The sequence below is a fragment of the Rhinatrema bivittatum genome, chromosome 1 (genome assembly GCF_901001135.1).
Source record: "Rhinatrema bivittatum chromosome 1, aRhiBiv1.1, whole genome shotgun sequence".
NCBI classification, from domain to species: domain Eukaryota; kingdom Metazoa; phylum Chordata; class Amphibia; order Gymnophiona; family Rhinatrematidae; genus Rhinatrema; species Rhinatrema bivittatum.
In genome coordinates, this window is record NC_042615.1 from 283,108,999 (window position 1) to 283,121,588 (window position 12,590).

The window sequence follows — 12,590 nt, forward strand, 5'->3', positions numbered from 1 at the left end:
TTTTTGCCTATTACCCTCAGTACTCTGGTTGAATGGAGGGACCCTGGTGTGAGAATTGGCTGTATTCTGCGATTCCCTTGCTCTCTTCAGGGACATCATTGCATCAGGTCAATGTCTTAAAAGAAGCAAGTGATTCTGTGATAGTGATAGTGACTGACCATGCAAGGGGCCCCGAAAGACTAACTTTATCCCCATCCGGACCTGGACACAGACCCGTGACACCCCTAGATTGTGTTTGCAGCCCAAGGTAGGGGCTGACTACAATGGTTATGTAGAGAACCTTGTGGGTTTCTATGTGGCTTCCTACTAAGAGAAATGATCCATCTTTAGAGGGAGAACAGTGACAGCATTAGCATGGTATGTAGTTCCCTCATTTGGGAGTCTGAGATTGTGAGCTCTCAGCCTATATAAAACCTTGCTGTCAAGTTGTGGAATTTGTGGTTAACCCTTCTAGGGGCAGCATATTCCCTTTGGTGCTCCAGTCCCTTATGGTTTATTTTGTTAGGAAAAGACCTTTGGATCTTGGGGACTGAGACCAGGATACAATGAAAAAGACAGGGTCCCTTTTCCTATTTTTGCTATGTTTTAGGGAATCTTTTTGGTTAGGAAGAGGAAGTTTTCTTTCCACTCTACCTTACTCTGGTTTTGGTTACCTCTTTGTTTAAGAGCTTTAGAGTGTCATTTATCAAAACGTGTTAAGGCACTATTGTGGGTGTTAGGGCCCTAACGCCCACAATAATGGTGTAACACATGCGATAAATACCAGATCGTGAAAAGCGAATGCAAATTTAAAATTAGTAGTTTGGGAGGAGTAGATGGAAATGAAGGCTGGTTAATGTTGCATGTGATAACATAACAAAATATCGCACGATTTAACTACTCTTTTTTTCTGTGCATTACAGGATTTATCTCAAATCTTGGTGAGAGAGAGAGCCTGCCTCTGTGGAGACTCACTTGTAGTTGAACTTTTAATACCACTGTAAGAGGGGATATTATGAACTCAGTCATACGTACAAACAGAACTCATACACAGTCATACGTACAAACAGAACTGTTACCACCAGTGAAGATTTAATGTGATTTGGAGCGATGAAAGGTGAAAGAAAAGTAAATTTGTACCATGTTCTCTCTATCTAGCTTGATGCTCTCTCTACCTAGCTGCAATCAAGGTAGGTAAAGAGTAAGTGTAAAAATGTACTCTTCTTTTACCTTTCATCCTTCCAGATCACATGAAATCTTCACTGATGGTAGCTGTTCTGTTTGTATGTATGTCTATGCATGTAAAACTGCCCCCAGAACCCACTCCACCCCCACAAACCTCACTCCAAGTAACTAGTGGCCCCTCTTACAGTGGTATAAATAGTTAACTTTTTTGTGAGTCTCTCATTCTCTTTCTCTTTCTCTGTCTCTTTCTCTTTCTCTCTCTCTCTCTCTTTCAAAATGAATCTAGGCAATAGTGGTTTTTTTCTGAGTGCCCTAGGGCTCAGTTTTGCTACCTTGAAAGAACCTAGCGACCATTCCTTGAGGAGGAATTAATAATCATTAATTCCTGGGGAAGGAGGTGTAAGAGAAGTTGGAAGAAGACCAGTGGCACCAATCATGTATCTGCAACCATCTTGCTGTCATCAGCAAGGGAACAAAGGAGTAGGAAGGGTGCCACTGAAGTACAAGATCAAGGAGTGAGGAGAATATTGAGTAACTGGACTAAAGCAATGAAAAAGGGGATTTCAAACTAGCACATCTAAAATGGGAACGTATCCTATCCATCAGCTATTGGGAGAAAGTTTAAAAACTACTTTGATGTTTGGAAAGGAAAAGGAACCAAAATAATTAGAATTGTCTTTAACTTCAGAATAAATTTATTGAAACTTTATGGTCACAAATTTATTGACGGACTAAGTTTAAAATTGGACTTTGTAAATACTAGCAGGCCGATACAGTACAGTGCGCTCCAGCAGAGCGCACTGTTAACCCACGATTAGCACGTCGAAAACGCGTGTCCAGCTTTACCCCTTATTCAGTAAGGGGTAATAGCACGTCGAAAACTTGCGTCCAACCCCCCCGAACCTAATAGCGCCCGCAACATGCAAATGCATATTGATGGCCCTATTAGGTATTCCCGCGCGATTCAGGAAGCAAAATGTGCAGCCAAGCCGCACATTTTACTTTCAGAAATTAGCGCCTACCCAAAGGTAGGTGTTAATTTCTCCGGGCACCGGGAAAGTGCACAGAAAAGCAGTTTTTACTGCTTTTCTGTGCTCCCTCATGGCGATATTGTTGGAGGTCCCGAAAGTTAAAAAAAAGTTAAAAAAAAAATTTGAAAACGGCCCACGGCTCACGGGTTGAATACTGGACGCTCAATTTTGCCGGTGTCCGGTTTCTGAACCCGTGGCTGTCAGCGGGTTTGAGAACTGACGCTGGCAAAATTGAGCATCGGCTGTCAAACCCGCTGACAGCCGCCTCTCCTGTCCAAAAAGAGGCGCTAGGGACGTGCTAGTGTCCCTAGCGCTTCTTTTTGCCGTGGGCCCCCATTTGAATACAGAATCGCGCGCACAGGAGAGTGGCTTGTACGAGCGCTGGGAGAGCGGGTGACTTTTACTGTTTCGGCCCATAAGAGTTATAAAGAACTTTTTCATCAATTGCTATTATTTATCAGTAAAACTTGGAAACCAGACCCTTACAAAAAAATTATCATTAGTGCTGTCTCCCATATACTTTCATGCTGGATTTGGGGTTAAGCAACACAAGGAGCCTAGAAGTTTATCTTCCTCTTGTGAGGGAATCTTGAACATCAGATTAAATTAACATTTGGAGAGGACTCTAATATCTAAAGCTCTATTTGAGGTGTGGTCCTTGGGGGGCCTTGTGGTGGGACATTAGTCTAGGAGCTATAGTTATGATTGTATTATTTTATGTTTATGTTTATGTTCAATTTTATTGTAGTGCTATAACTCACTTTTGGCACTTTGAAATGGAAGGCAAGACAGAAATAAAATGAGATGCTGATGCTCTAAGTTTGAATGGGAGGGGAGAGTGGAGGAAGGGTGCCAGGATCTAAGCTTGGCAGATAGCAGAGTATCTCAGTTTGAGGATTGAAGCTTGCTTTCATTCCAGCTTCGGGTTTCGAGGGAGGATTGGACGTGACTGCCAAAACAATACTGTAGTGGGAAAACATCTTTAGCAGGAATAAAAAAAATTTTTTTGATGGGGAAGTTTGCTAACAGACAAAGAAAAAAGTGAAGGTAAAATAAAAAAAATGAATGGGCTGCATGTTGGTATAGGTGTGGAAAGTTATATGTTCATCTGTTTAGAATAATAGAGGGACATGAAAGAGAGATGACAAAGATGGCTTGCACAGATCAGTGATATTTTGTGTCACATTCACACAAAAAAAGGGAGACTGAGTTGACTAGAAAGTAGCAGTTGCAGGGCATTGGTACATTCTGTAATTAGAAGGAATGTTGCAGATTGCCTAGCATGGGGTGCAGGCTAAGTTGTTTGTATTTCCCAGCTAAGGACATAAAGGATAAGGAGTGAAAGGAAGTTCTAGAAAAAGGAGTCATGAGATGAGGCTCTGAGAGAGTACACTCAAAAGCAACATCAGAAAATGTATTTGTCCTGGAAAGGGTAGTTGGATATATGGAGTACCTTCCTGGAGCCTGTGATGAATGCTAACAGTAATTCAACCAGAGCCCTTATAGGCAAAATTGAAGGTATGGCAGAAGAGCAACCTAGTGGCAAGTGTTTACTTGTGTAAAGTTCCCTCTTCAAATGATTCAACAACTAGTTTTGAGAATGCCAGAATGAATGGCTAAATGGAAATATAAGGAGGTCACGTGTTGTGGTGAGCCGGAAGGCGGTTCTTCTTCGGGCTCCGGGTGTCAAGCTCCCACGATTGCTTACCATCTGATTGATACCGGCAAAAACCGGACAATCCATCGCGAGTCCCGGTAAGAGCATATGTCCATCACACGATACATGCAAAAATCGCCACTGGGAATGGCTGCAAGAAGCACCAAAAAAAAGACAAAGAAAAACCGCGTGGCTTGGAACCAAAAATGGCGGCTGGGCCCGATACGGCGGGGGAAGGCGCGGGCGCTGGAATCACTCTTGCCGATATTAAAGAGACCGTCCGAGCAGCCCTGGGTGAAAAATTTGGGGGAAAACTAGCAGGCATTGAAGAACGTCTTACCGACATCTGTTCTGCCTTTACAGAGCTCACCCCCGTGACTAGACCAGGCAGAGACCAGGATAAGCATGCTGGAGAATGACACAGCGGCTTTCACAGCAACATTAAAAACACAAGAGCTTAAAATTACAGCTCTAGAGACCAAATTGGATGACCTTGAGAATCGCAACCGCCGGCTAAATCTGCGATTCATGGGCTTTCCTGTGCTCCCTCATGGCGATATTGTTGGAGGTCCTGAAAGTTAAAAAAAAGTTAAAAAAAAAATTTGAAAACGGCCCACGGCTCACGGGTTGAAAACTGGACGCTCAATTTTGCCGGTGTCCGGTTTCTGAACCCGTGGCTGTCAGCGGGTTTGAGAACTGACGCTGGCAAAATTGAGCATCGGCTGTCAAACCCGCTGACAGCCGCCTCTCCTGTCCAAAAAGAGGCGCTAGGGACGTGCTAGTGTCCCTAGCGCTTCTTTTTGCCGTGGGCCCCCATTTGAATACAGAATCGCGCGCACAGGAGAGTGGCTTGTACGAGCGCTGGGAGAGCGGGTGACTTTTACTGTTTCGGCCCATAAGAGTTATAAAGAACTTTTTCATCAATTGCTATTATTTATCAGTAAAACTTGGAAACCAGACCCTTACAAACAGTGGCGGATAGTGACCTCTGCCTGCTATTGGAAAAATGGCTGCCGGAGGCGTTCGGGCTCCCCGAGCTGCAGGGGAAGCTCATGATTGAGAGGGCACACAGGCTTGGCGTTCGGAAAGAATCGCAGCTCAGGCCTCGTCTCATCATAGCCAAACTTTTAAATTATTGCCACAAACTTGACATATGGCAAGCCTATAGGAAATGCAGGGAGGTAACCTATAATGGAGCGCAAATCCGGGTCTTCCAGGACTACTCTGCGTGGGTCTCAGAACTGAGGGAAACCTTTTCCCCTGTTTGTACGGAGCTTTTTAATCGCCAGATGCGCTTCTCCCTGATCTACTTGGCCAAGTTGAAGGTGCGGAGTAATGACAAAATCCACACTTTTGATACCCCGGAGAAAGCCCAGCGATTTCTTCAGAAGGAGCGCCCTGGTTCTGGGGAGTTATTAGTGCCAGATCTTAACTGAGACTCCACTTGACCCGCTCTGAGCCCATTTTGGTAACATTGCTTTGACCCATTGGAGCAAATGGAACAGTTTACCTTCTCTTTTGACTATTGGTTTATTGTTATGGGTTTAAACACGGAAAACTTACATCGTCGTTTGCTAGTCCACGGTGCTTATCCTAGAATACCAAAGCAGCATGCTCCGGGCTGGGGAGATTCCTCTGCAAGAGTAGCAGGAACAGTGAGCCAATGCCAGAGAAGTGCAGCCCCACAAGCTACTACTGCCTTGGCTGCAACTTGTCGGTGAATCTCACCATTCACCTTTGGGATTTAATAAAAATGAAATCTTACAACAGAGCCCCACTTCCACGGCTTGAGCTCCTCGTGTTACTACACTGTGCAGGCAATACCTGAAAATTGGTATAGAACTGGCGACCAACTACATTAGACATGGAGGGTATGCAACACGAATCAGGCTCGGTGGGCAGTCTGACGAACTCCCTTACACTCCAGATCCTTCGCGGGAGACATACATAGAAACATAGAAACATAGAAACATAGAAATGACGGCAGAAGAAGACCAAACGGCCCATCCAGTCTGCCCAGCAAGCTTCACACATTTTTTTTCATACTTATCTGTTTCTCTTAGCTCTTTGGTTCTATTTCCCTTCCACCCCACCATTAATGTAAAGAGCAGTGATTGAGCTGCATCCAAGAGAAATATCTAGCTTGATTAGTTAGGGGTAGTAGGGGTAGTAACCGTACAGTAATGCCTATTGTTTTATTGTTGCTTTGACCACAGAACTATGCCTGTTAGACCTCAATAAATGGACACTGCCAAGCCTTGTGGACTTGACATACCACCTGTAGAGATGCCCCACTAAAAATGACTAAATGCTTCTCTTTTCCTTGTTTTTCTTTTTTTTTTATGTCCACCCAGTAGTAGGGGCAGGACACCCGAACACATACTACCGCATGACCTGTAAGCCACTACAGTAGTGGCTTATCACCAAGGAATGGGTAAGGGTATGGGATCGGGAGGAGGGGGGAAGGGGGAAGGGGGCTGGGGGGGGGGAGTACAGGCATGGGATAAGGGCAGGAGGGTAGGGGGGATCGGGAGAGAGCATACCAACAACGAGTACATCCGGCAATAGTCCTTGCCTCGTGGAATAACAAGCAGTCTAGTGGATTTCCAGTTTTGCCACACACCCGATGTTTAGTCTGTCTTGGACTTATCCTCCTCTTAATGTATGCAAGGGAGCAGGGGTGCGGAGGGGCTGATCTGGGGCCCCCCCCCGTCCCCGTATTGGTCACAATTCACAGGGCTCTAGCCCTTGGTACCACTCACTAGCCATGAGTATGGATAAGGTGGTTTTGTGGCATGTCAATGGTCTGGGGTCCCCTATTAAACAGAAAAAAATCCTCTCGCATCTCGGACACCTGCACGCTGACATTGTGTGCCTACAGGAAACTCATGTATCTACCTTCGAAAGTGCAAAATTGAGCAGAGAATGGGTAGGCACATGTGTTTTCTCTGCTGCCCAAGGGAAAAAAGGGGGAGTTGCTATACTAATACACAAAAACCTTAATTTTAATATTACCAACCAAATCATTGATGAGAATGGCCATTATGTTATTATTACTGGACTGAGGAACAACATGCAAGTCACCATTTGCAATTTATATGTCCCCATTGATTATACCCACAGTTTTTTCATGCACATGAGAGACTTACTACTCGCCCACACCCAAGGGATCCTTCCTCTTATGGGGGACTTCAACTGTGTACATGACCAGTGCCTTGATCGAAATCCCCCTAACACACGAGGATTAGGCAAGCAATTGAAAGGCATAGTGTATTTATGTTCTCAGCTGGGCCTTTTAGACATCTGGTGAGTGCTCCACCCAACAGAGAGGGACTACACCCACATTTCACGGCCACATTCCTCATTGTCCTGCTTCGATTATATTTTGGTGTCTCAAAATCATTTTTCAACTATCCTCATAACTATGATTGAGTCCCAGGCCCTCTCCGACCACTCTCCAATCGCTGTACAATTACAGACGAAGTTTGATAGGGAGGGGCCCCATATATGGTGATTTGCTACACATCTTAAACAGGATGTCACATTTCAAGCTTTCTTGTGGAAAAAATGGGATGAGTTCTTCCTGCATAACCAGCAACATTCTACCACCCCTCAGTTATTCTCGGAGACATCTAAAGTTGTTCTCCGAGGAGAAATAATCTCCTACACTCGAGCGCTCCGCAAAAAAATGAATTCCGATATATTGTGCCTAGAACAACAACTACAGCACCACATAAAACTTTTAATTACCATTCCCAATCATCCGCAACAAGAATATTATAGTACACTAACTCGATTAAACACGTTGCTGCACACACGGGCACAACAACACCTGATTAGAGGAGAACAACAGCTATTTCAATTTGGGAACAAGGCAGGGAGGCTCATGGCAAACCTAGTATGAGTGGCACGTCCTAACACGTTTATACCCTCTTTCAGTGACACACGAGGGACTCGAGTCTCCCAAAAGGCTGCTATTTGCGAGGTGTCTCATGCGATTTATGAGAATCTTTATACGGCTGCAGCCAATGAAAACCACCAGGCAGAGACGGATTTTTTCCAAAATCTATCGCTCCCTTCTCTCTCATCGACGCAGGTGGATTTTTTAAACCGACCCATCCAACTTATAGAAGTCATTACTGCGATTGCTGCGGTACAGACCGGGAAGTCACCTGGGCCTGATGGTTTCTTTTACGATTACTATAAGATTCTTCGCACCCAACTGGCTGACTCTTTGGTGGCATTCTACCAAGAGGGACTATGTCAAAACCAGTTCCCCAAAGATTTTAACTTAGCTCATATCACTGTTTTGCCAAAACCAGGCAAGGATCCATTACTCTCAATGTCTTACTCCCTCAGCTAATATCACCCTACCAGGTACGCTTCGTTAAAGGTCATAAAGCGTGTTGCGACCCCAGGCCGCACCCGGGATCGCCACTCACCCCGACGCGGTCCCTTACCTGCCCCGACCCGGTTCCGGGCTTCCCCGAGCCGCGTTCGGGCCGTGCAGGCCCCGAGAACGGCGCTCCCACGCCGAGCTAGCTGCCGGCGGTCTCCCGCGGCTGGTCCCGCCCCCTAGCCGCGCGTGCGCGGCAGTGCCCTGCTCTTAAAGGGGCCAGCGCGGGAAATTACAGCACTGCCCTAGGATGACGTCAGACGCTTCAGGGTATTTAACCCTGCAACTAGAGCTTCTCCTTGCCTTGCAACGAGGTTCCCAGGTTCTTCCTGCTTCCAGTTGCTGAGTTCCTGCTTCGTCTCTTCTTCCTCTGGCTCCTGACTCGGATTGGCTTCGGTGATTCTCTGGTTCCTGACTCGGTTTGGCTTTCAACGATCCTCTGGTTCCTGACTCGGCCCGGCTAGCGGTGATTCTCTGGTATCGACTTGGCCTGGTGAGCGACGTTCCTCTGGCTCTTGACCTTGGACTTCTTCAGAACTCCGTCTCCGAGGTATCTCCTAAGTCCCAGCGGCCGGGTCCCTACGGGCTCCTCCTGGGGGGACACCAGCTTCCAGGGTGAATCTCCTAAGTCCCAGCGGCCGGACTCTTACGAGCTCCTCTCGGGGGAGTACCGGCTTCCAGGGCGAAGACCTTCTACCACCAGGCCAGTCTCACCTTTTCTTCAACTCCCTGACAAGCCCTTGGTCGCATAGGGCCTTCCGTGGTTTCTTCTGCCAGCCATCCTCGAGTCCGCCTCTGCCGCCTTCCGATCGGCACCAGTGCTGAGAACCCCCTCAGCCTCCATCCATCCACCGGTCCCGATCGGTCCAAGGGTTCACGAAGTTAACAAAGCGAATGCCAACATCTTGAAACTGATCACAGCTATGAAAGTCTGTAGCTCTCAATCTACACTGGCTCTTGCCGTTGGATTCGATTCTGAAAAGGCATTTGATCGGGTCTCATGGTCTTACATGTTCTTCGCCTTGTGGAAACTGGGCTTTCAGGGAGCTTTCTTAGATTATATCTCCCTCTTGGATAACTGCCAATCGATGTGTATCTGGGGATGTCTCTATTGGTAGAGGGGTCCACCAAGGATGCCCTTTATCCCCTCTTATTTATATACTCGCTATAGACCCCCTGTTACGGAAAATCATTGCAAACCCAAAAATTACTGGTTTGGGGGGGCCAGACCACCCGTTCAAGGTCGCAGTATTCACTGACGATGTATTAATCTTTGTTCTAAAAGCAGAGATCTCTCTTCCAGAGGTGCTGCAATTGCAAGAAACCTTTGGCTCCTTTGCGGGTCTTAAAATTAACCAAGAGAAGTCAGAGGCGATAGACGACACTGGTACTCTTCAGCATGTCTGGAGGGGACAGTTTCCCTTACGGTGGGTTACTTCTGACTTAAAATACTTGGGCATTCGAATCCCCCTGCACATTGATGACCTATACGCTGTCAACATAAAGCCCCTAATAACTAAGACGACCAACACCCTGACCCGCTGCAATCATTACCGCTCTCACTGCTGGGGCGTATCCAAATCTTCAAAATGATACTATTACCCAAGTGACTGCACATCCTTCAAATGGTTCCCCAACTGCTAGTCAAACAAGATGCGAAGCACTTTACAAAAATATTCTGTATCTTTTTATGGAGAGGAAAGCGTGTGTGCTTGTCAATGGATATTCTATGCAAGCCAGAAACAAGAGGGTGGACTGTCACTAGAATGCCCAAACTTAGTTTGGTACAATTTGGCCTGTAACTTAAGGTTGGAGAGGGATTGGTTCCTCTCCATAGCTATATACATCCCATATTGGGAGCTTCTGGCATGGTATAAGGTTCCAGCACTCAACCCTCTTTTGCTTACACCAACATACCCAATGTTCTTAAATCTCATGTTTTGCTACAAACATGTCGCAAGACCTGGCGACACTTACTCCACATTCTTTCCATATCACCTGGGCCGACCCCAATGCTCACTATCACTTATAACCCTGATTTTGCACCAGGACTCCAAAACTCCACCTTTCAAAACTGGCATAGGCTTGGTCTTAAACATCTCTATCAACTATACGACGGGACCACACAGAGACCCCACAGTTTTTCCTCTCTACAAACACAGTTTGGACTAACTTTGACAGACTACTTTGCATACCTACAAATACAACACTACCTATCCAGTAACAAACATTTCCTTTCTGTACACCCACCTATGCTCAATCTGTACACCCACCTATGCTCAAGCTGTTTTTGACATCCTGGACCCAGAAACATAACATAACCTGGTATTACACTGTACTTTCAAAATTGGGGCCCCTAGACCATTTAGAGAAGTTTTATAAGAGGTGGGAGGTTTGGACTCTGTTCCAGCTGTCCTTTGAGGATTTCACTTCCTTATTCCAGGAATTTCGAGAAATATCTGATAATATTCTCCTGAAAGAAGTATTTTATAAATTTTTGTGGCACTTGTATGTCTCCCCGTCTAAAGCATAACAATTCAAGTTGACTAACACACCGAACTCTCTAAAATGTCACTCGGGAGTGCTCCTTTATCCTAGCTTTTTGGAGAGGGATAGCTCGCCGGTGCTCACAAATTTTAAATCGTCCATTATCTGTGAATCCCAACCTTTGGTTGTTTGGGACTACAGCATCTCTGACACACAGCATGTATTGTTGTACTTATGTAGAGCTGGTCTGATGGGAAGAAAGATGATTTTGATTCACTGGCTGGCAGACACACCCCCCAAGCGTGGAACTATGGTTCACAAGAATGATCAAACTGAACACCCTTGAATATATAATGGCTAGGAACACTTCCCTCAAGAAACTCACTTTGGTTCAGGGCATTTGGGACTCGTTTCACAAGTATCTAGAGCCTACCATTTAGACATATCCGGGTGGTACTATCCAGGCGCTTTCCAGCTCTGGATTCCCACCAGGATCTCCCAGAAGTTTTACAGGTGTATAGGTCTTGGAAAGATATTGCCTCAATGAGGAAAAGGTCACAAATTGTATGTTACACACAGTATTTCTCTATTTGTCTATGCTAACAGCTAGAGGGTGCGGAGGCTTATACTGGAACCCAAGCAATGTGCCTCAGACAGGCTCTTATGGCCCACTTACTGGACACTGTCGGTATGCGGGACAGGAGAGGGAGAGAAATTGAGGGGGGGGGGAGGGGGAAGGGGGGACAGGGAAAAAGGGATGGATAGATTAGATGGGGTTAACTACTGCAGCTATGATAATCAACCTGCCGCATGCAAGAAAGGTTGTAATCATTTCACAGTGTGTTGTGCTGAGACATTGCCTCTTGTTTAGGTTGACTCTGTTTTTTATGCATGTTGTATTATACTCTGTTATGTTTGAAAATCAATAAACACAATAAAAAAATGGAAATATAAAACATTAGAATTCCTAGCAGAAACACAGGTAACCATTTGGCCAGGTCTGTCTGGCATACTGTAATGATGGAATTAACTAGTAACTGGGTCTGTCAAGAAGGCTGGAAGTATAATAATAACAACTAGAAGTGCTAGTGAAAATGCAGGCATTCATGCAACCAAGTCTATCTGGCAGGTTAACAAGGCACCTAGGAGGCTGGGTGCTCTGGATGTACGAAGCCCACGGTTCTGGCCTTTAAAATTCGGGGAGACCCGAATTTCATTTTAGTGTGCGCTAACATTTTTTCGTTAGCACACACTGACGGGAATTAGTGTGCACTTATACCTTGCTGAGCTGGCTCTTATTGAGAACCGGACCAGATAGTTGTGGCCGGTTCTCTAAGGTATTCTGGGGGCGTTTATTATATATTCCCTCATTGAGACTAAGAAATTACTCCTTCAGGTAAGCCATGGATTAGTTTGCATATTATGGTGCTATTGTACCCATGATTTGTAGAAAAATTCCTGTCACTAAAGGAGAAATTGTAGAAAATGATAAAGACTGGAATTTTGCTGATAGTGCTGGGAGGGATGTCCTCCTGGAGCAGGGGCTTTTAAAATGAATTAACATCAGTCCATTGATTGCTGCTTGCTTTCCTCAGTAACATATGAAGAATATTAATAGTATGAACATTGCACTTCACTGTATATAAAATCTGCTGCATCCTCTCTCTGCAGAGACATCTACAGCCGGGACTTTTGAGGCCTAGAAAGCTCAAGTGCAATAAACAATATCACAGCTTCCAAAGTACCCTTTGTCAGTGTAACCAATATGGCAACAAATATTTCACTCTTCTGCCTGTGACGGAAATTCATATATAATTCTTCCTAATGCTACAAGTTAATAAGTAAAAATGAAGGG

The 12,590-nt window shown here is 45.4% G+C and overlaps 1 protein-coding gene across 1 annotated transcript in view; it reads left to right on the plus strand.

The window, feature by feature from the left end:
- Window positions 1-12,590, plus strand: part of LOC115087992 (dedicator of cytokinesis protein 2-like) — a 1,829,205-nt gene that overhangs the window by 592,820 nt on the left and 1,223,795 nt on the right. The window lies entirely within an intron of this gene.